Source organism: Peromyscus maniculatus, chromosome 10, assembly GCF_049852395.1.
Source record: "Peromyscus maniculatus bairdii isolate BWxNUB_F1_BW_parent chromosome 10, HU_Pman_BW_mat_3.1, whole genome shotgun sequence".
NCBI classification, from domain to species: Eukaryota; Metazoa; Chordata; class Mammalia; order Rodentia; family Cricetidae; genus Peromyscus; species Peromyscus maniculatus.
This window is the reverse complement of record NC_134861.1, coordinates 92669980-92691378: the sequence shown is the minus strand read 5'-3', so window position 1 is coordinate 92691378 and position 21399 is coordinate 92669980. Positions and strand designations below refer to the sequence as shown.

Here is a 21399-nt window from a genome sequence, read left to right as displayed (position 1 = left end):
GTGTGTGTGTGCATGTGTGTGTACTCACATACATGTATGTGTGTCTGTCTGTTGTTGGGGATAAACCCAGCACCTCCCACATGCTAGGCAAGTATGTGTCCAGTCAGCTTTTCCCTCAGCACATGACCTGACTTTAAATTTAAACAAAGAAAAGAATTTAATTATTTGTAAACTTAAAAAGCAGAAAAATGAGGTGGGCTTCAGGTACAATGTGACATAATTTGATCAGGATCCTATCTTTAATTCTCTTTGATGATCTTGAGGTTTTTTTCTATATTGTTTTTTCCTCCATATACAGGTATCATCTTCAACCTGGCATCTCTCTCTGTCTCTGTTTCTTTGTCTCTCTGTTTCTGTCTCTTTCTGTCTGTCTGTCTCTGTCTCTCTCTGTCCCTTTCTGTCTGTCTCTGTCTCTTTCTCTCTCTTATACACACACACACATACACACACACACACACACACACACACACACTCCACATTTCCTGGACAGACATGAGAAAACACCTAGTCACCCTACACAGGGAACCAAAAACAAACCAAAGAAATGATTCCTTCCAAATCCAGCCTGGTGAAGCCATGGATTTATTGGGCTTCTAGGAACCCCAGACAAGGGCGACTCCACAACAGCCACATTGCTGAGAAGTCCCACCCCACAATGGATTCCTACCTTCCACCCCCTACAGACTCTAGTAGTATAATATAATCCAGCACCGCCTCAGGAGACCACGCACAGCTAAGGCAGGATTTCAGCTGGGGTAGACAGCAGAAGGGAGTCCATGGAAGAAGCTTCATACAAGGGCCTGATGACCTTTCTCCCACTCCTACCTGATCCTCTTAATAGGCCTGATCCTCTAAGGGCCACCTTCAGGTAACCACAGTTGTTCTGATTACGCTATACCAGCAACTCGGCATTCTTTTTGAGACAAAGTCTCTCACTATGTAGCCCAGGCTGGCCTTGAACTCATGGTCTTCCTCCCTTCCATCCTAAATGCTGAAGATTCCAGGTGTGCACAGTTACATCCAGCTACCAACAAAATACAAGGGTATTTGTTTCTCTAACCATTAACAAAAAGTCCCAAATTTCATGTATTGGACTAATTTAATTCTCATTGTCCCATGAACAAAGTGATGTAGCTGGAGATAGGACTGAGCTGACTGGCCTGGACAGAGGGACGAACAAGCCGCTGCCAGGATCAGTCAGCTCAGATTACAGGACAGCCACACAGTGGGAGTGAGCGCTGAGGAAGCAAATGTCCACTGCGATAGAGCAGCATAAATGCTCAGGACGTGGAAGAGAGGTCATGAAAAAGAAGACTACGTGGGAGAAGCAGCCTCCTTCGTTAGCATTAGCAAAGCAGAACGGCACAGTTGACGAGAACCCAAACAAGCTGCTATTAAAACGGCTACCACCAGTTTGGCCAGGAAAAGTAGTCCGAGGTGGCCGAGTTGGTACACACACGTCTGTAATCTCAATTGTTCAGGAGGCTGAGGCTGGTGGGGGGACGGGGACGGGGTGGGGGAGATTTAGAGAATTAAAGGCCGGTCTGCTCACCGCGGTGGGAATATTTATGCAATTAAAGGTGGTGAGATAATCATCAATCAAACTGTAAGGAAACCAGCTAGGCAGGCTACTACCTTTAAATATGCTTTAAAAATTATAAATAGATCAGAGTATTAAGAGTTAAAAATAAAGAAAAGCATTCATGTACATAGAATGAAAAATTAAAAACATTAAGAATGTCTGAATAACTTTGGATGAAAAGAGGCTTTCCCAGTAATCCTAGAAACACAGAGGTCATTTTTTTAAAAAAGAAAGAAAAACATCTGACCTTAAATTCAAACTATTTTATGTCAAAAATCATCAAAAACTAAAGTGAAAATAAAAGAGAGAAACTTCAGTGAATTTGTTAGATGTATAGCAGACAAGGAATGCTAGCCCTAGTTACTGGAAAAATAATAGAGAAATGGGAAAAAGCATCATGATGATTATTTTAAATCTTTAAAAATAATAAGAATCAACCTTGGGGTGTCCAGAAACTAATATTTTTTTATAAATTGCTACAATCTTTTAGAAAATGACCTGAAAATATTAGTGAACACTAAAACTGTACACCTCACATTCGGGAATCTCCTTTTCTTTTCTTTCCTTTTCTTTCCTTTTCTTTTCTTTTCTTTTCTTTTCTTTTTTTCTTTTCTTTTTTTTTGTTTTATTAGACAAAGTCTCTTATAGTACCGGATGGTCTTGAACTTCTGATTCTCTCACCTCCACCTCCCAATGCTGGGGTTGTAGGTGTGTACACCACGGCCACTTTGTGCTACTGATGAAATGCAGGGCCTTATGCACGCTAGGCAAGCACTGTCAACTGAGCTACAGCCCAGCCCCACATCTAGGAGTTTGTTTCAATATTAAAAGCACACAGACTTAAGTATATTTATCCTACATATTGTTAATTGTGAGAAGAAAAAGGAAACCATCTAAATGTTTATCAAAAAGGTTATGGTTAAATAAAGTGTGATACATTCAAACTATGGACCGTCTGGAAGGCTCTGAGATGTGACTTGTTTATTTGGTAGTGAGAGTTGTCTCCACTTTTGTTTAGCTTACGAAAAGGCCAGCTACAAAAATTCCACAGCTGATACTGTATTCAGTAGCAAGGACTGAATGTTTTCTCTTAAGATCAGGAGAGAAGAAAAATGTTCACTCTGGTCACCTCATTCAATATTATGTTCGATGTTCTATGTAGAGCAATTAGTTGAGGAAAAGAAACTAAAGCATCCCATTGGAAAGGAGGGTGGAAAACTGTCACTGTCTGCAGAAGGAAATCCTAAGGAACACACACACACACACACACACACACACACACACACACACACACACACACACAGAGAGATAGAGAGACAGAGACAGAGACAGAGACAGAGACAGAAAGACACAGAGAGAGACAGAGAGAAAGAGATTGAGAGAGAGAGAGAGAGCTAATGAGTTCAGCCAAGTATGGGTTACAAGGTCAGTAGACAGAATCAACTGTGCTTCTTCTTGGAAGCAAAGGACAAACTAAAATCAGAACTAAAGAAGCATTCCTGTATAATGATACCAAAAGATGTAAAATATTTAGGAATGAATTCAGCAAAAGAAGAAGCCATACTTTAGAAACTATAAAACATTGTTGATATAAATTAAACTTAGGTAAGGGCTGGAGAGATTGCACAGTGGTTAGCGCACTGACTCTTCTTCCAGAAGACCCAGGTTTGATTCCCAGCACCTACATGGTGGCTCATAGCTGTCTGCAACTCCAATCCCAGGGGATCCAATTCCCTCTTCTGGCCTCCAAAGGCACCAGGCACATATGTAGAGCACACATGTACAGACATACATGCACCAGCCCACATAAAACAAATTAAAATTTTAAAAATATAAAACTTAGGGAAATGGGAAAACATCACTTTTTCCATGTATCTGAAGAATAAACAAGACAATATTCTATGCAACCCAAATAAAAATAGCAACTGGCTTTGCAGAAACTGACAAGTTAATCTAATTACTCACATGCAAATGAGAGTGTCTGAGAATAACTATCTCAAACTGGGAAAATCAAGGTGGAGGCCGACTGAGCCTGTAACACAACAGCACAGGGTAATTTGTAGTGAACAAAAACGTATTGGCTTACACTTCTGTGAGCTGCAAAGTCCAAGACCAAAGGATTGGCATCTAAAGAAGCCTTTCAGCATGCTGCAACAACAGCATTAATCCACTCTCAGGGTCAAACGGTTTGGAGCCTAATTATCTCTGTTGTGACCTACTTCCCCAAGTTTGCAGCATATGGTTTTTGGGGGACACATTCAAACCAAAGGAGAAGACTCATACATCCTGATTTCAAAACCAGCTCAGTAATTAAGACAGTGCGGTACCGACATAAGGTAGACACATGGATCAATGGAATAGAGTTAAGAGGCCAGAAATAAACTCTTACATTTGCAGTCAATTGATTTTCAATAAGGGTGCCAAGACTGTTCAGAGGGAGGGAAATAGTGTTTTCAACAAATGATACTGGGCCAGCTGGATAGCTACATACTAAAAGTGAAGTTGGGCCCCTTCCTCATCCATAAAATAAGGCAAAGACTCAAATGTAGGCGTTTAAACTATAAAAGTCTTGGGAGAAAATCTAGTAGCATATTTTGTAACCTTGGGTTAGGCAAAGTCACCTTAAACATGACACCAAAAGTATAAACAACAAAGAAGTGGATAATTAGGAACTCATAAAAATTAAAGATGCTGGTGTCTCACAGGATGCTGTGAGGAGGATAAAAAGACAGGTGACGTCATGGGAGGAGACATTTGTAAAGCACGTGCCTCGTTAGCACCCAGCACAAAGAACTGTCACGACTCAATATCTAGCAGTCAAGCATCCCAATTTAAAAATGGGCCAAGATCCAGATAGCTTCCAAGAAGATAAGCAAAGGCCAATAACAACATGAAAAGGTTTTCAAGGTCATGACCATTGGGAAAGAAAAATAAAACCACAGGGAGACAACATGGAATCATTACAATGGGGCTTTAAATTTTTGATTATTTACTTACATGTATGAATGTTTTGCTTACATGTATGCCTGTGTACCATGTGTATGGCTGGTGCCCAAGGAGGCCAGAAGAGGGTGATGGAGCCCCTGGAGTTATAGACAGCTATGAGCCACCATGTGGGTATGCTAGGAATCGAACCCGGGTCCTCTAGAAGAGCAACTGGTGCTCTTTACTGCAGAACCTTGTCTCCAGCCTGGATGGACTGTGTTTTTATAATAGACAATAGCAAGTGTTGGTGAGGATGTGGAGAAATTAAAACTCTCATGCATTGCTGGTGCTATTGTAAGATGGTATAGCCACTTTGGAAAAGACGTAGGCAATTCCCTAGAAATTAAATGTGGAATCACTGTATAAACAGCATGTTTCTAAAACAAATGAAAATACTTATCCACAAAAGAACATGAACATTATTATTTACAACAGCATTGTTCACATCACCAAGAGGTGGAAATAATCCAAGGCTCCATCGAAAGACGGATAGGCGTGTTGGGCATATGGCCCAGGGAGTAAAGCGCTCGCCACACAAATGTGAGGACCCAAGTTCAGATCCCCAAGACCCATGTAAAGCTGGACAGGCTTGGTGGCCCCCTTGTACATCCAGTGCTTGGGAAGTGGAGACAGGGGGTCTCTGGGACAAGCTGGCTAGCTAGACCAGCCAATTCAACACTCTGAGAGACGCTGCACCCTCGTTTGCTTTCTGTTGTTGTGATAAGACGCTGACAAAATCAACTTGGGGGGCGGGGGAGGATCTCTTTGGCTTTTACTTCCATGTCAAAGTCCGTCACTGACAGAAGCCAAGGCAGGACCTGCATGAAACCGAGACCAAAGAGGAACGCTGCTTCCTGGCTTGATCAGTAAGCCCCTACCCACGGCTTGATCAGCTTGCTTTCTTATGCAACACGGGACCACCTGACCCAAGGGTAGCACTGCCCATATAGGCTGGACCCGTCAATCATTAATCAAGAAAATGGCCCACAGATAGGCTCACAGGCTAACATAATGAAGGCAATTCCTCAATTGAGGTTCCTTCTTCCCAGGTGACTCTAGATTGTGTGGGGCTGACAAAAACGACCCAGCTCACTCAGCCATAACAGGTAAGTGGAGCTTGATCAAAGTAGATGCCTGATGTAAGACTCCAGCTTCTATATGCATATCCACACATGCATCAGCACCAGCATACACGTGCATCTGCCTATATGCAAATCCATATACACATGTGTACACACATATGTACCAAAAGATGCATGACTACATAAAATTGTGTATATCCATTCAATAGACTATTACTTGTTTTAAAAAAAAAGAAATTAAGGATTGGTATAAACTATAACGTGGATGATTATATTAAACAGTCTAGACACAAATGGCCACATTTATTATTTCAATTATGCAAAATACTCAGAATGGGAAAATTCATGGAGACAGATTTCTAAAAGTGGTGGAGGTGGAGCAGTATGGGATTTTTTTGAGGTAACAGAGGTGAAGTAGAATTTTTTATTGTTGTTGTCAGCTGTAAGAAGACAGAAAATCGTGCTGTATCTGTAAATGCTATTTTGTGTGCTATGTGAATTGTATCTCAAACTATGCTGTCTTAACGGGTTGACTGGGTATCTATGGTAGACTTTGAAGTCAGAAAGGAGAATGCCATAATAATGCATGTTTGGATGAGAATACAAATATTTCCAAAAGGTACACACAGGCTAACACTGGAAGGGGCAGAGGAGCTTGGAGAGAATGGAAGTTTATTAATTTTTTCATTATATACATCCGGAAATTTCCAACTTTTTGACTGAAGATGTAGGGCCCTATGTTTTATTTCATTTCCTTTCTTCCCCTCTGTCTTATTTCTTTCCCTCTTCCTTTGCTTTTTTTAGTTAGTATACAAAGTAATGAGTTTCATTGTGTCATTTTCATATATATGTATCATTATAATCTGGTAGAACTATATATTTTTCAAAATGAAATTGGCCTGGAGAGATGGTTCAGTGGTTAAGATCTTTTTTTTTTTTTTTTTTTTTTTTTTTTTTTTTAGATTTACTTATTTATTTTATGGTTATGAGTGTTCTATCTGCATGTACAACTTCATGCCAGAAGAGAGCATCAGATCCCACTATAGATGGTTGTGAGCCACCATGTGGTTGCTGGGAATTGAACTCAGGACCTCTGGAAGAGCAGCCAGTGCTTTAACTGCTGAGCTATCTCTCCAGCCCCAGTGGTTAAGATCTTAACCCAGCGTCTTGTTCCCAGTACCCATATCAGGCGGTTCATAATTGCCTGTAACTCCAGGAGTTCTACCAAAAGATAATGACAGGTTTAGGGGTGAGGAAGACTCCAGTGACCACCAGGACAGCCCGGGAACAAAAGAACCAGTGAGATTTTTTTCCTTCCTTCTCTCTCTCTCTCCTTTTTTTTTTTTTTTTAGACAAAGGCTCACTGTGTAGCCCAACCTCCAGCTTGTGAACCTCCCAAGTGAGTCTCCCAAGGGCTAGGACTTCAGACCTACAGATGTGCATAACCAAGCACAACTGGCCAGTGAGTTTGAAGAACAGGGACGTGGGGTAGGAGGCCTAGAGCAGGACAAGGTGCCTTCAAGGTCATTCAGTGTGGCTCTTCTAGGCCACATTTTACCAGAGGAGGAGCGGAGCCCAGACTTTTAGCACCCAAAACCTACTCTTTTGAGAAATTTCTCACTAAAGATGAAATGGGAGTGTGAGTCAGAAAGTGGGTATGGAAAGTGTTTTTGGAATGGAGGAAATATGCTTTGTAAGCTGAGGGTGTAGAATCGTGTGTTATATGAGGAGGGATTAGATATACATAAGAAAGAACTGGGAGAGAAAGAGTAACAGGTGGTAGGTTTAGGCTTGAAGGTAAAGCTGGGGTCCTCATCTTTTAAAAGTGGAAAGAATGGAGAGGAGAGAGCATACAGGGGGTGGGAAGTTATTTGGGTTAGAGAGAAGGCGAGAGCATTTTTAAGGAGCCTGTATCCAGGGCTGATATTTAAACTGATTAGCAGCCCATGCAGAATGGAGACCCCAGCATCAGACACCGACTATGTACCTCCTGGCAGGATCCAGGAGCTCTCTCTACTTGACCACTGTTAACTCTTTAGTTGCTGGTGCGGCCTCAGGGTAGACAGAGATGGAAGGTACCTGGGTAGCAGACCGCAGAGTAAGGAAATGAAATCTTATAACTGAAATGTCTCTTGGTTAGAAATTTGAAAGTCTGAATAACACTTCGTTAAATTCCTCAAAAGCAGCCATTTGTGATGAAAAGAATACCACACCATAAAATTATTCATCTTTAGCTCTCTGCTTTTTAAAAACCCAAGTCAATAACGGATGCCTTACGTAAATGAAACACATGTTGCTAAAAGGTCCCAAGAAAGCATTGGCTGAAATTAAAACCCTTCACACTTTCTTGGCTTGTGTTCTTCACAGCAAACAACCGACTCTTAGCTAACAGGGAATATGGCACCACAGTGAACTCAACATCGTGGAGTCTGTTCTTTATCTGAGGTTCTCCCCGGGAACACCAGTCCCAAATGCCTTGTAACTCAGCCCCGCCCACCAGAGCAGAGCACCAAGAGCGATGAGCACTCGGGAGACTATGGGGCAGTGTGTGGGGATTCCCAGGTGATGACTGGTACACAGTGTGGAAACTGTCACCATGGCAATCACATCAGACCTAGCCACGTGTCTGCCTCTAAAGGCAGACACTGCTGTCCTTGTCAGAACCCCATTTTTGGAATGACTGAGAGAGATATGCCAGTGAGATATGAGGGCTGAGCCTGATAGAGGAAAACCTGAAAAATTGGTCCTTGATGAATGATTATGCACTAGTGTTCTTTGAAATTTTCTAACTGATAGAGACCTTGGCAAACATCTAATCTGGGCCCATTAGAGATGAGGAGACCTCTGTGGACGTGTATTTACTAGACAGTAAAACTTACATTTAGAAGTCTGGTTCTTTTCATCCAATGTCCTTGCAACATTTGTGCCCAAAATCCTAAATTATCATTATACGCCCACAAAAAGGGATTTGATGACATATATCACTTCCTTATGATTCGGTAAAGACCCAGAGGAGACCTTAGAGGCTCACAGTGTGATACGGAATGCACTTCGCCAAGGCACATGGGTATACTCATTAACAGTCAAATTCTTTTCCACTGACCCTGTAAACTGTTCGTTTTCTACCTCCTGATTAATGAAGGCATAAGACCTGCTCTTTTGGGGGACACTCTCAGGAACGAAACAAGTCTGTGGTTACATTAGCCAAAAATACAGACATTTCAGTAATTAATATGGCTGGAACGGGATAATAACAAAAACCACCTCCGGGGAGAAAGGGGGTGAGTAGGCACCCCTGAGTTTCTTCCAGCCTGGTACTTCTCCCCTTCGGAGGCTGACCAGCTCCTCCAGGAAGAAGTGGGGGAGGAAATGGAAAGATTTGGAGGGCTTGCATGCAGGATGCTTCTGCCCACAGCCGCGTTTCCACACTCTCTCCTGGTATTTTCATTGGCTTGTTAGAATTTGGCTTCTCACCAGTGCCCACTGGGCGGGTGCTGACCATCCGGTCCTTCCTTTGGTACAGGAAGATCATGTTGCCCCTTATGATGGCTTTAGCTTCCAGCCCTGGACATGCAGAGGTAAATTTCTTGCCTCTTTCTGCTGAGGTCACTTGCTCTTTCAAAGCAGTCACTGAGTGGGATCATGGTCCCACACCATGGCCCTCTCTCAGGCTTAACTTCTGTGGGACTAAATTGCTTCCCCCATTGATAGGCAGGCTTTTTTTTTTTTTTTTTTTTTTTTTGGTCAATTTTGGTTTCTCAGACCTGAGCCACACCTCACTCTGGCAAGGGACATACACTGGGTTGTGTGAGAAGACGGCCTGAAGTCTCTCGCACCAGAAACATCTTGGCTTCCCTGCCGTGAGTGCAAAGGAGGAACCTCTCAGAGCTACAGCTGCAGAAACCCTCCCTAATGCTCAGCTACCCTGCCAGCATCCACACATAAGGTAACTGGAATCCTGACTGGTAATGGATAGCACCTTGTTTGGTTAGAGTGTTGACAGCTATCATCTGGAAAGGGAGCCTTGCAGACTGGTAATAAACTGATAGCTTTGGTTAATACCCTGTACCAAAGGATTCCACTCTTCCTAACACTACTTCCAAGTTTTCTTTTCTTTCTTTTTTCTTTTCCTTCCTTTTCTCTTCTTTCTCTTTCTCTCTCCTCCTCCTCTTCTTTCTTTGTTTTGTTGATTGCTGTTGGTGGGACAGAGTCCTTTTTTGAGACAGAGAACCTAGTTATCTAAAGTAGTCCAGGCTAGCCTCAAAATGCAGGCAATCCTCCTGCCTCAGCTTCCCGGGTGCTAGGATTACAGATATGTGTCATTGTAACCAGCTAAGGTTTTCTTTAACAGGTAGATCAAATGCCATTTCAATAAACTTTGTGTGGTTGCTGAGTTCCCAGTTGTTGAAGAGTTGACTATACTTCTGGTATGCAGGGGTTTTTATCATAATGGGATTCAATGCAATTTCCCCAACAGCCTGGATTTCCAGAATCTCTGGGAGTGTTATTTATGAGCTGTACAAGTCTGATGTTTCAAATAAATAAGGGGAAGTGATTTGAATCTTAAACAATAACAAACCAGCTGCCCTACAGAAAGAAAATGCACAAGAATGTAGAGTTCCCCTGTAGCTCTAAGTCCTGTTGTGATTTCCGTTAAGATTCACTTATACTGGAAAAGCCAGCATCCCTACTCCATTGCATGAACCCCTGTACAGGTCACCAGAGGTCAGGCAGCAGACCTATTGAGCAAGATGGTGCCAAAATCACGATGTCTTGTCATGGTCCTATAGAATAATGTCCCTGAATACTCATCCCCATTGACCCTGGGCATGTACAGCCAAATAGGCCTAAGATCTCCTTCCTGCCACACTTGGGCTCTGACTCTGTCCTTGGCCCTTTCCATACAGTATGAAGTGTTTTAGAACTCCATCAATAATAGGTCACTTGGAGGCACAAGAGGAATCTTACATAAATTAGGAGATAACCAGTGCTGGGATGGTAGTATTTTTATTTTTTGAGATAAATCATACTATGTAGCCCAGGCTGGCCTTGAACTTGCAATCCTCCTGTTTTCACATTATGAATACTGCTATTACGTCATGGACCACCATGCCCTGACTTAGCCATGTATGGATTTAATGTCTAAAGCCATACCGATTGCATAACAGACAACAGATTTTAATTAGTGGGATATCAAAGGAATAAAAGAGTGTGGCCAAGCTAATATTTTGTCTCCAGTTCTCTTGAGCTGTAGAGCACAGAACAGAAGTCCCGTAAATGAGTCTAGAATCCGCTAGAGTGTCGAGCTCTTCTCTGTAGCCGGTGCTTTAGCGTATTATTACAAACGGTCGACATCACTGTCAGGACTGCGATCCCTTCGCTCTCTGACTTGATCTGTATGGACATTTTGGAGATGAAGGTGGCGGTGACGGAGTACTGCTGACAACTGGCACTCAGCCTGCTTGCTGTCCTCCTCACAAACTCCAGCTGCTTCCTAAAGCAAAGTGGGCGGGGCTCGAAGCAAAATGAAGAGTCAATGCGGAGCAAGCTGGGTCAGCCCTTCCGCGGAGAACCAAGGGAGGAACTCTTACAAATTGGAGACCTCATTCCCAAAAAAGCCTGTGACTCTCAAAGTCACATCAAAAACCACATCTGGTTCTTCATCCAAATGCCCTGGGGGTGGAGAGGTGGCCTGGTGGTTAAGAGGCCTTGCTGCTCTTGTAGAGGACAGGTGTTCACCTCTCAACACTCACATAATGGCTCACAGTCATCCAGGTCCAGGAGGATCCAACACCCTCTTCTGACTTCCTTGGGCACCAGGCATGCATGTGTACAGACATGTATACAAGCAAAGCACTCAAACACATAAAATGAAAGAAAGAAATCTCAAATAAAATACCTGTGTCCTATTCAGTCATGGTGGCACACATTTATGGTATGTGCTTGTGGTCCCAGATACTGAGAAAGCCGAGACAAGCGGATTGCAAGCTGTGGCCTGCAAAAACCCAGCATGTGCCTCATGGGTCGTGATTTCCTATTCCTGGAGGGAGGGCGAAGTTCATAGTTAGAAGGTAAATAAAGCAAGTGGGAGAAGGCTGTAACTAGATTCACAAGCTGGAGGGAGGGGGAAGTTCATACTTCAAAAAGTAAACAAAACTTACAACTGTGAGGAAGCTGTAACTAAATTCACAGGCCCCGCCCCCAAGGATTAACAATGTAATAACAAGAAATAACAGTGGCCGGGAAGGGGAATCCACTCTGTCCTGGGAACTGCTGCAGATTGTCTTCTCTGCGTACTTCTTGTCTCCTGACATACAAGAATAAGGAACAGAGAAGAGTGAGCAGAACAAGGGTTTATTAAGCCAAAGAGAAAGAGAAAGCTCCAGATGGGCCACAAGGCATCAGCAAGGAACTTGGAAAATGTCCACCACCAAAACTAGGAACTCCATGCCAGAATTAGAACTAGAAGAACAATTAGCTTTCTAGCCTCTTTCATAACTCCTGTCTATTACCTGCATTCCCTCCTTGGTGGTGGATAAATGCATAAAATATATTCAATACTGAAAGTGTAAAATTTAATGTGAACCTATACACCTTCCATTTTGAATGCCTATTCTAATCTATATAAATTCATTAAGTTGTAGAGACTTTGAATCTGGTTAATTTTGGTGTGTGGTCTTTCTGTTTATTTGCAAGGTTTTTTTTTGTTTGTTTGTTTGTTTTTGCTTCTTTTTTGATAATAAAGTTCATTTAAAAAGAGGAAGTGTGCTGGATGGCAGTGATGCATGTCTTTAATCCTAGCACTCAGGAGGCAGAGCCAGACAGATCTCTGTGAGTTCAAGGCCAGCCTGGTCTACAAAGTGAGGTCCAGGACAGGCGTCAAAACTACACAGAGAAACTCTGTCTCAAAAAACCGGGGGTGGGGGGGGGGCAGAGAGAAAGTGTTTGCCATTCAAGAGGCTGGGTCTAGGGGTTTTTTTTTTTAGCAGGTTTAGGAAGGCCCTGGCTGGCTAGTGTATGTATGAAAAAGAGGTGAGAAGTAGAAACCAATCAGAGGGAAGCCCAGGCAACTGAGAAGGGGTCTCAGTGAAGGCCTCATCTCAGTCCTCTCCTCACTTAGGGATGTTTCGTGGATGTGGGGAGGTAAGGTGAGGAAGCTGGGCTATACCCAGGGGTTTTCATGTCCACTCGGCCACTGGCTCCCACCACAGCCTGGGGTCTCCTACGGCTGTCAGAATGCAGTGTCTGAGTTGGTCACGCTGGGCTGGGCTTCTTTTGGAGATGCAACCGTCTCTGAGTCATTCTTGCCCCTGTAGGTAGCTCTTTACGCAGGCTCTGTCAGTAAGCCCAATAAACATACTGTTTTACCAACTCCAACTGAGAATCCTTGCTTCAGCCTGTTGGTAGTGAAATGTTTGCTCACTTCTCCCAGGAAAGGCCATACAACAGGGGGCTGTTAGTTACTTTTCACTTTGTTGCCAACAAAATACCAGACAACGCCACTTAAGGAAGAGAAGGTCGGCTGATCTGGAGTTCCAGGTAGAGCCTGTCACCGTGAGGAGTTGTGACGGCAAAACTTGAGGTAGACAGGTGCATTGCGTCTGCAGTCGGGAAACGGGGGGAGGAATGATAGGGCCTAGATCACGGCCTCCTTTTTATTCGGCTCAGGACTCCAGCCCGTGGAATGGAGCCCCCTACATTCAATCAACTCAGTCTAGAAAATTCCTACAGACATACCTGGAGGCTAACCCAATCTAGGAAATCTCTCACAAGCATGCCCAGAGGTGATTCTAGATTCTTTGGGGTTACAAGCAATGCTAACCATGACAGAACCCGCCTCAAAAGACAAAAACAAGGCTGGCCATAATCCCCCCACTCCGGAGGTGGAGGCAAGAGTTCAAGGCCAGCCTTACTACATAATACAGTGAGTTCTAGCCTAGTTTAGGCTACATGAGGCTGTGTCAAAGACCACACACACACACACACACACACACACTGACTCCCCCTCCCCCCCACCTCCCCCACCCCCCCACCCCCGGCTCTAACTCAAGGCTTTGTACTGCTTTTTAAGTTCCACAGGTGATTCTGATGTACAAGTTAAGAGGAAACAGCAATTCTTTAGATGTATCTAGAAGATCTAAAATAATTAGGAGGTTGTGAGGAGGAGCTACCACCACATAGCTCAGTGGTAGAATGTCTGCCCAGCAAGTGCTGGGCTCTAGACTCAGTACCCAGCACATGCACACATGCGCGCACACACACACACACACACACACACACACACACACACACGAATAAATTAAGGAGCTAACCAGAAGGCTCAGTAGTTGAGAGTATTTACTGCTCTAGAGGAAACCCAAGTTCGGTCCCCAGCACCCCATCAGGTGGTTCACAACCATCCCTAACCCCAGTTCCTGGGGGCTTGCTGGAAGCCTCTGGGCTCCAAAGGCTCCTGCTCTCATGTGCACATACCCAAAGAGAGGCGCTCTAATATGCACATACTTAAAAATCATTTTTAAGAGAATGAGATAGGAACAAGTCTAGCTAGAGTGCTCTTCCAGTCGACTTAGAAGAGGAGCAGAAGCAGATGAGGTACCACGGGAGACTGAGGCGGGAGAGAACCTCGAGGATTCTAAAGCCAGCTCTCCAGGGCCAGCTTGCTCTTTTCCTCTCATGGCTTAGTCATAAAAAATGTATTCATCAGCATTTTAATAACTTCTCCCACCCCAACCTCCCCCCACCAGTGGCAAGCATGTTCACGACCCCTAGCAGCAGCATGGATCAATGATTTTTTTCCATGCATACCCAATAAACTCATGATCAAAATGCAGTCTTAATAGCCTCCCACAGAAGGCCCTCTGGTATCAACATGCCAGCCTGGCCATCACAGGCTTCTCGACCAAACAAGGGGGCGGGGAGTAGGGGTATAGTCTTCAGAACTGGGGTTCATGGTGGGCCTCAAGCAATTCTTAACTTCATGGGACTCACAGGTTCACTTGGAGCGTATGAAGAAATCACAGTAAACTCTCTTCAGGAAAACTCCCACACCGTTCAGCATACGCTTTCGGGGGACTCTATACCAGAATTAACTTCTGGTTTTGCTGCCCCAATTGACTAAATAATAGCCCCGTTCCTTAATGTATGGTAAACAGAAAGTCACGCGCAAGTCCTCAAAAATCTTCCGGTAGTCCGAACCAAACAGTAGCCAGAAATCAACGCCTGTGTGGGTAATTACAAGGTAGTGGTGGACACTGTGGACAGGTTGAAGGGAGGAGGAGACCTTACCAGCTTGTGCTTTGAGGGGCAACGGTTTTAAACAGACGGGTGTGGTAGGTTCATCTAGGGGGCCCTGTCGTACATAGCACAGGCTAGTTAAGTAAGTTAGCCACGATTTTAAGATTAAAATGGCACTGGGCTACGGTGCTTACTTAGGGTTAGCGACAGCGAGCGACTGCGGGAAGTTGGGGTCTGGGAGGGGGATGCTACAAAAATGCTGATGACTACATTTTTTATGACGACTCGGCCAGGACACGGGGGAAATGAGCGAGTCGGCTGTAGGAGAGCGGCCTTGAAGTCCTGGGTTCATTGTCAGGGTCAGAAGTTGGCCCTGTGTCTGTTCGGTAAGATGAAAGAAAACCACGGGAGGGCAGCGGGTGGCGGCGAACAACACAGGGCTAGAAGCGGGCCTGAAAATGAATTGTAGCTGCTCTGTGCAAAGCCCTGGGTGTGAGGACAGAAGGGAGCCCGCAAGGAGGTTACCACAGGTCAGGAATAAATAACCAGCAGGCGGAGGATCCCGGATTCCGTCCTGCCTTTTGTTGGGTGAGGAGCGCCAGGCAAACGCATCCACCTTGGCTTTGCAAGGAAGCGGCTGGACCGTCCACCCGCGGCGGCCGCAGTCCCGGGTGACTAGGAGGGACCCGGGGACTGCGGGAGGTCCAAGCCGGGACCGCGGGGCTCCGCTGTCCACCCGAGGCCCCGCAGCGGGGACCCCGGAGTAAGTCGGGGGACGGCCCGCGCTGCGGCGGGAGGGGGCGGGCGGGCAGATCCCACCCCTTCCTGAAGGAAGCGCCCTCCCCACCGCGACTGCCGCCACCGCCGCTGCCGCCGCCGCCGCCGCCGCCGCAGGTCACGGCCCGGGAGCCGCCGCCGCCGCCGCCCGGAGCAGGTAGGCGCGGCGCCCTCCTCCGCCCCTCGGACCCGATGCCCGGCTCGCTCGGCTCCGGGTCCCCGCGGGGACCCCACCCGGGCGGCGGCGGTGCCTCCCCAGCCCCCCCGAGCGCGTGCTCCCGAGCCCCGGGCGGCTCCGCGGCTCGCCCGTCCCGCTCCCCGCCGCCGCAGTGCCGCCTGCGGCCCCCGCCCGGCCCCGGTGACAGGTGTCCCACCGCCGCGGCCGCTCCCGGGTGGGGACCCCGGGGAGAAGCGGCAGAGCCGAGCCGGCCCCCCACCCCACCCCACCCCAGCCCGGGCGCTAACTTGCGGTGCCCCGCTGGGCGCGCGTTCCTGGGAAGAATCAGGGGTTTCGGACTGAGCGTGGGCGGGGGTGCCGGTCGGTCGCCCGTGCACTAGGCGCTCTGGTTATCCGTGGTCATGGTAATTGGGAAAAGTCGGGTTATGGGGAGAGCCTTCGCTGAGTGGTTTTCCCCTCCTGAAAGGAATCAAGGGGAGAACGGGGGGGGGGACTTCCCAGTTGGAATTCGTGTTCCTTCGCCCCCCCCCCCCCATTCATCCGTGCACCCCTACCTCCATGGCACTTTATTATACCCTAAGCACTTGCTGGGCTTCTGGCTGCGGTTATTCCGACCAGGTCTTTCAGGGCTGGGGCAGGGTTGTGATTGCCAGCATGTGAACACAGCCCAGGTGGAATGGAAGCCGGGCGATCTACCGGGGCGATCCCACGCTGACCTCCTACATGCGTGGTCCTGTTAAGAAACAGAAGTATGCTGATACATTTTTTTTTTTTTTTAAAAAGCAGGGCAGAATAAGGCAGTTCTTAGATCTATTACAGTAACACAGCCTAAAGGGCAATATTAGTTTCTGCTTCTTGGATTCTCTGCTTGAATCGAAGACAGATTTTAATAATGCAGGACTGAAACTCCATTCTGGGCTGCAGTTAATAAAAAGGGTAGGCGAATGTGAATGTATGAAGTCCGTGGTAGCAGTTAATAAGTTGGCCCACTTAGTTTCCCATGTTGAGGGTAAACCGCTAGGCACATACATGTGATAAATGCGGAGTGCATAATTTTACAATCTCAACTTTAATGCACCAGATACCTAACTTTTTCTTACACGTGACCTGGAAAGGACCTTGCTGCCAACATTAACCATAGCTGTAACCTCCCTCCCCTCCCCGCTGTGCGTTTGTCTGTGTCTGTCTGTCTGCCTCCCTCCTTCTTCTCCCCCCCCCCCCAGACAAGGTCTCTATTGTGTAGCCCTGGCTGTCCTGAAACTTACTATGTAGACCGGCCTCGAACTCACAGAGATCCACCTGCCTCTGCCTCCCAAGTGCTGGGATTAAAGGCGTGTGCCACCACACCTAACAGCTGTCATCTCTTAATAAACTAGAAATGTGGATTTAATCTTCATGGCATAAGCATGGGGATGTTAATGGTTTGTCCTTGATATATAAATTGCTTAAATGTTTTGCAAGCCTCCCAAGCTGGTAGCTCACAAACTGGACATCGTAAATTGACATTGAGCAAACAGAAACTGTCTGAAAAAAAAAAATGCATGCTTATAATCTGCAGTTAGCTGAATGAGATTTGTTTGGCTTATTTAAATTTGCATTATAATATCTCTGATAGCAATTGCTTAATCCGTGTGCTTCTCTTGAAACGCGTTGTGAGGGGGGTAGTTTGCCTTGCAGGATCATCGCTTTCCATGAACAAGATCGTGCTTTCTGGTAGCCTTTGCTGCAGCCTGCCACCGTCTTGCTCAAAGTTGTCACCGTGCAGGACAGTTGTGTTCACCTGGCTGCTTTGTGATTGTCTAGAGCAAAGGCCCTTTATCTTGGTTTTCCTTGTGGCCAGTACCTCTGTGGTCCAGTGGCCAGATGAGCAGGCCATCTGGAGCCCCAAGAGAGGGAAGGGTAGATGGCCACTGAGGTCTTAGTCATTTGTGTCACCGTGATCTGGCCCTTGAGGATTGTTTCAGTGGCCAATTACTCAAAACAATACTTAGACGATAATGCATTACCAGCTAGGCTTCCTCTTCCTGGAAAGAACCTGTAGCATGGGACTCAGGACTCGGTAGTAATGAGGATCTTGCCAGGCCCAGGTGACTATCATTATTATAGCATGTGGGCATTGAGTGTGAGTGTGGTATGCACAGGTGTGTACATGCATGTGTGTGTGGAGGCCTGAGGTCAACATTGCATGTCTTTCCTTAATTTCTCTCCACCTTTATCTTTTGAGATAGAGTCTCTTCACCAAACTTGAAACTCCTTGATTGACAGGCTGTCTGGGCCAATGAGCTTCAGAGGTCTACCTGCTTCCCTTCCTCTAAAGGCTTGGGTTATAGGTACCCAACACCCATGCTCAGCTTTTTACATGGGCATTAGAGCGTGCAAACTCAGGTCCTGATGCTTGCATGCCAAGCACATTATAGGTTGAGCCAGCCCAAAGTGGAAATACTCAACACGGAGAGTTCAGACAGGGCAATTGGAATGCTACGAGATGATGAAGAATTTTTGGTGTTCACTGTCGGATTCAGCATCATGCTGTTCTGGGTCGTGCCAGCTCTAATAGGTTTGGCAAGGGTTAGAGTCTATTACCGAGTGAGAAATGAATAGTTTCCTTTTTAACATCTCTATATAGCCTTGTCTAGATCAGTACTACCCAGCATAACTTTCTACATGGACGGGACTGTTCTATAAGTCTGTCCTAGAACCACCAGTCACATGTGGCTGTTGAAATGTGGCCAGCACACTTGCAGAACAGATTTTAAATTTTATTTAACTTTAATTAATTTAAATTGCCACATAGGGATAGTGGCTACCATATGAGGTAGTGCAACTCTGAATTCCCACCACTCATTTCTGAGAGAGATACATTTGATGGCAATTATCCCTTCATTAGGAAGAAGTAGAAATTTGTATTATACTGCTGGGAATTAAGATATAACTCAGGAATCCTATTTTATGAAAAGGCACTTGCATTTGTGCTGGAGTTCGTTTCTACTCTAAAAACAGTTGGCTTTTTAAATTTCTGTCTCTGACAGTCCCCCAAAATAAGCATCACTCCTGGGTGCTAGCACCGTGTTTGGGTGGGTGTTCACAGAGGAGCATTTGGTGGGTGATCACAGAGGAGCACTTGGTGGGTACTCACAAAGGAGCACTTGGTGGGTGCTCACAGAGGAGCACTTGGTGGATGCTCACAGAGGAGCACTGGGTGGGTGATCACAGAGGAGCACTTGGTGGGTGATCACAGAGGAGCACTTGGTGGATGCTCACAGAGGAGCACGTGGTGGATGCTCACAGAGGAGCACGTGGTGGATGCTCACAGAAGACATTATTTGCTCATTCATTCTCAGTTGGTTCCTTCACTTGGTTAGTTTTAAAGCCGAGGAGGAGAGATTTGGAGAAAGGGATGTAACCGCCTGGCTGTTCCTTTCCTCTCACACAGTCAACCCTGAGAAAAGCGACAGAGGTCTTGCTCAGGAACAGCTGAAGTCTTTGCTTCAGAGCCCTCCATGTCTGGTTTCTCTCTCTGGAGCTTCAATCTAGACACTTCTCCCCCGCCCTTGCGCCACGCCGCCTGTGGGGTTTACCAATTCCACTTAAAATACCACCTACTATCATTTTTAGTAGAGTGGGATTTGATTCAGCTTCTGCTGGATGGCTTCCATTTTTAAACTAACTTGCTTTGACTAAAACCGTTATTTTGATGTTGGAGAAAGCATGCTTTTAATTAGATGGTTTCATAAGACATTGCCTCTCACATTTCTTGAATGAGTGACCTTCACCCAGCCCAGAGACCTAAGATCCTCTCTACAGGGGAGAACTGAGAGTCTTGGGGATTTGCAGTCTCTGGCAGGGACTACCCTTCAGTCAGTTATTTAGAAATTGTTGAGTATGTTGTGATATATTAGAGTTAGGTTAAAATAATCCTAAGGTATTTGTGCCTTGAAGGTATTAACAGAAGGGCAGTATTCCATTGACTATTCCACAAGGTGATGGGGATGCTTAAATAAATTTAATAAATGCTTCATATAATTCCAATACCATGCCAAGGCCTCTGAAATAAAGTAACACGTCTATTTAGCTTTTAAAAAATAACTTTGTTAATGTTTTCATATACCACAGAATTTTTCAAATTTCTCGTCTTGGGTCTTAAAATCAATTTGTAAAGGAGGATCAGCATTTTCCTTCTGAAAGAGAACCAGAAAAGTGTCTGTGTATCGTCCTCTATGAAACGTTTTGTTTCCTCCATGTATAATAATGACCAGGCCACAAGGAAGCAGGCAGATATGGTCTGAGCACTGGAGAAATGAGACCTCTGGGTTTCAATCTTCACTGCAAGCCCAGTTCATCGATGCAACATGAGTTATGCATGGTTATTGTTTGCAGTTATAGTGTGTGTGTGTGTGTGTGTGTGTGTGTGTGTGTGTGTGTGTGTGTACTGGTTCAGATGCAAAGTCCTCCTTGTGAAGTTCATCTTGAGACCCCCTTTGAGAAGACACATGTGGTCGCTAGCAATAACCGGTGCTTAACTAGTACTCCATGCTGAGTGCCCCGTGTGAGTTATCCTGGTTTTCCTTCGACTAGGGGAGTTCTGTTTCCCACAATTCCTACATCTCATTTGGTAGTGAAGGCCACCAGTCTGGAGACAGGCCATGGATTCGATCACCTTCGCCCCAAAGGTGATTGTGTCCCTTACACAGACGGGACATCTGCAGACCTGTGGCACTCGGGCACTGTGCACCATTGCGCTTGTGTAAATATAAGCCAACAGTGGTGATTTTCTGCAGGAGACTGAGCTGATGGTGAGAGGGGAGTCACCACAGTTCTAGGGTGAAGAGACCTCAATGCTGCCAGCCAGTCGGCTCTGAAGGTTAATGCCCTTTGAGAGGCATCCTGGCGCCTACAAAACCCGAGCATCCTGGAGACCGACTACAAATGACATCTCCAGAAATGTGTTCTTCCTGTCTGCATGCCCTCACTCCTACATTGTGGTTTGCAGCAAGCAAATGACAAGCTCGCTGAGAAAGCGAGGACTCTCTTAAGTCCCCCACTGTGTACAATCACCTACATTTTCTTTTCAGAATCACTCACCTGTGGATATCACTTCGCATATTCCTCACACAGCAAATGGAAAAACACCTGGGAGGTTAACCCAGCCCTAGAGGCTTACCTAGTGCTGGAGAGGCCCTGGGTTTGACGCTCAGCACAGCAACTTAAAAAAAAGGAAGAAAATCGGTGTCTTGGGGGGTCTTAAAATTGAGGCTGGAAATCCTTTCCCTTTACTGTAATCTAGAAGCAGATTCCAGTTTTCCTTAAAGACCAGGCTAAACACGAGGGATCACTTACCCAGAGACCATGCTGGGTAGAGTAGGAGAGGCCACAGCTCGCCACCATGCTTATTTCCTTCTGTTAGAAGTCCAGCGGTGTGTGTAACATAGTAAAAACCTGCAAAATATTCCCTTTGTTCAAGGCTCCAGAACCGTCTGTCCCTCTGGACAGTGGTATGGACTCTGCCTACGGAACAGAAGTCTTTGAAAAAAACAGTGGAAGTCATGTAGACACTGCCTAAG

The 21399-nt window shown here is 45.7% G+C and overlaps 1 protein-coding gene across 6 annotated transcripts in view; it reads left to right on the top strand.

Annotated features, from left to right (window-relative positions):
- The first annotated feature begins 9215 nt into the window (after positions 1-9215).
- Positions 9216-21399, top strand: part of Tmem150c (transmembrane protein 150C) — an 85871-nt gene continuing 73687 nt past the window's right edge. The window contains exon 1 of one of the 6 annotated variants that reach the window (XM_076546710.1): positions 9216-9595. The gene's annotated coding sequence lies outside the window, so the exon portion shown is untranslated. Of the gene's footprint in view, positions 9596-15175; positions 15270-15326; positions 15647-15691; positions 15818-21399 lie in introns of those variants that run through there. The other 5 variants (XM_042257683.2, XM_076546711.1, XM_076546709.1 and 2 more) reach the window with 5 other exon arrangements.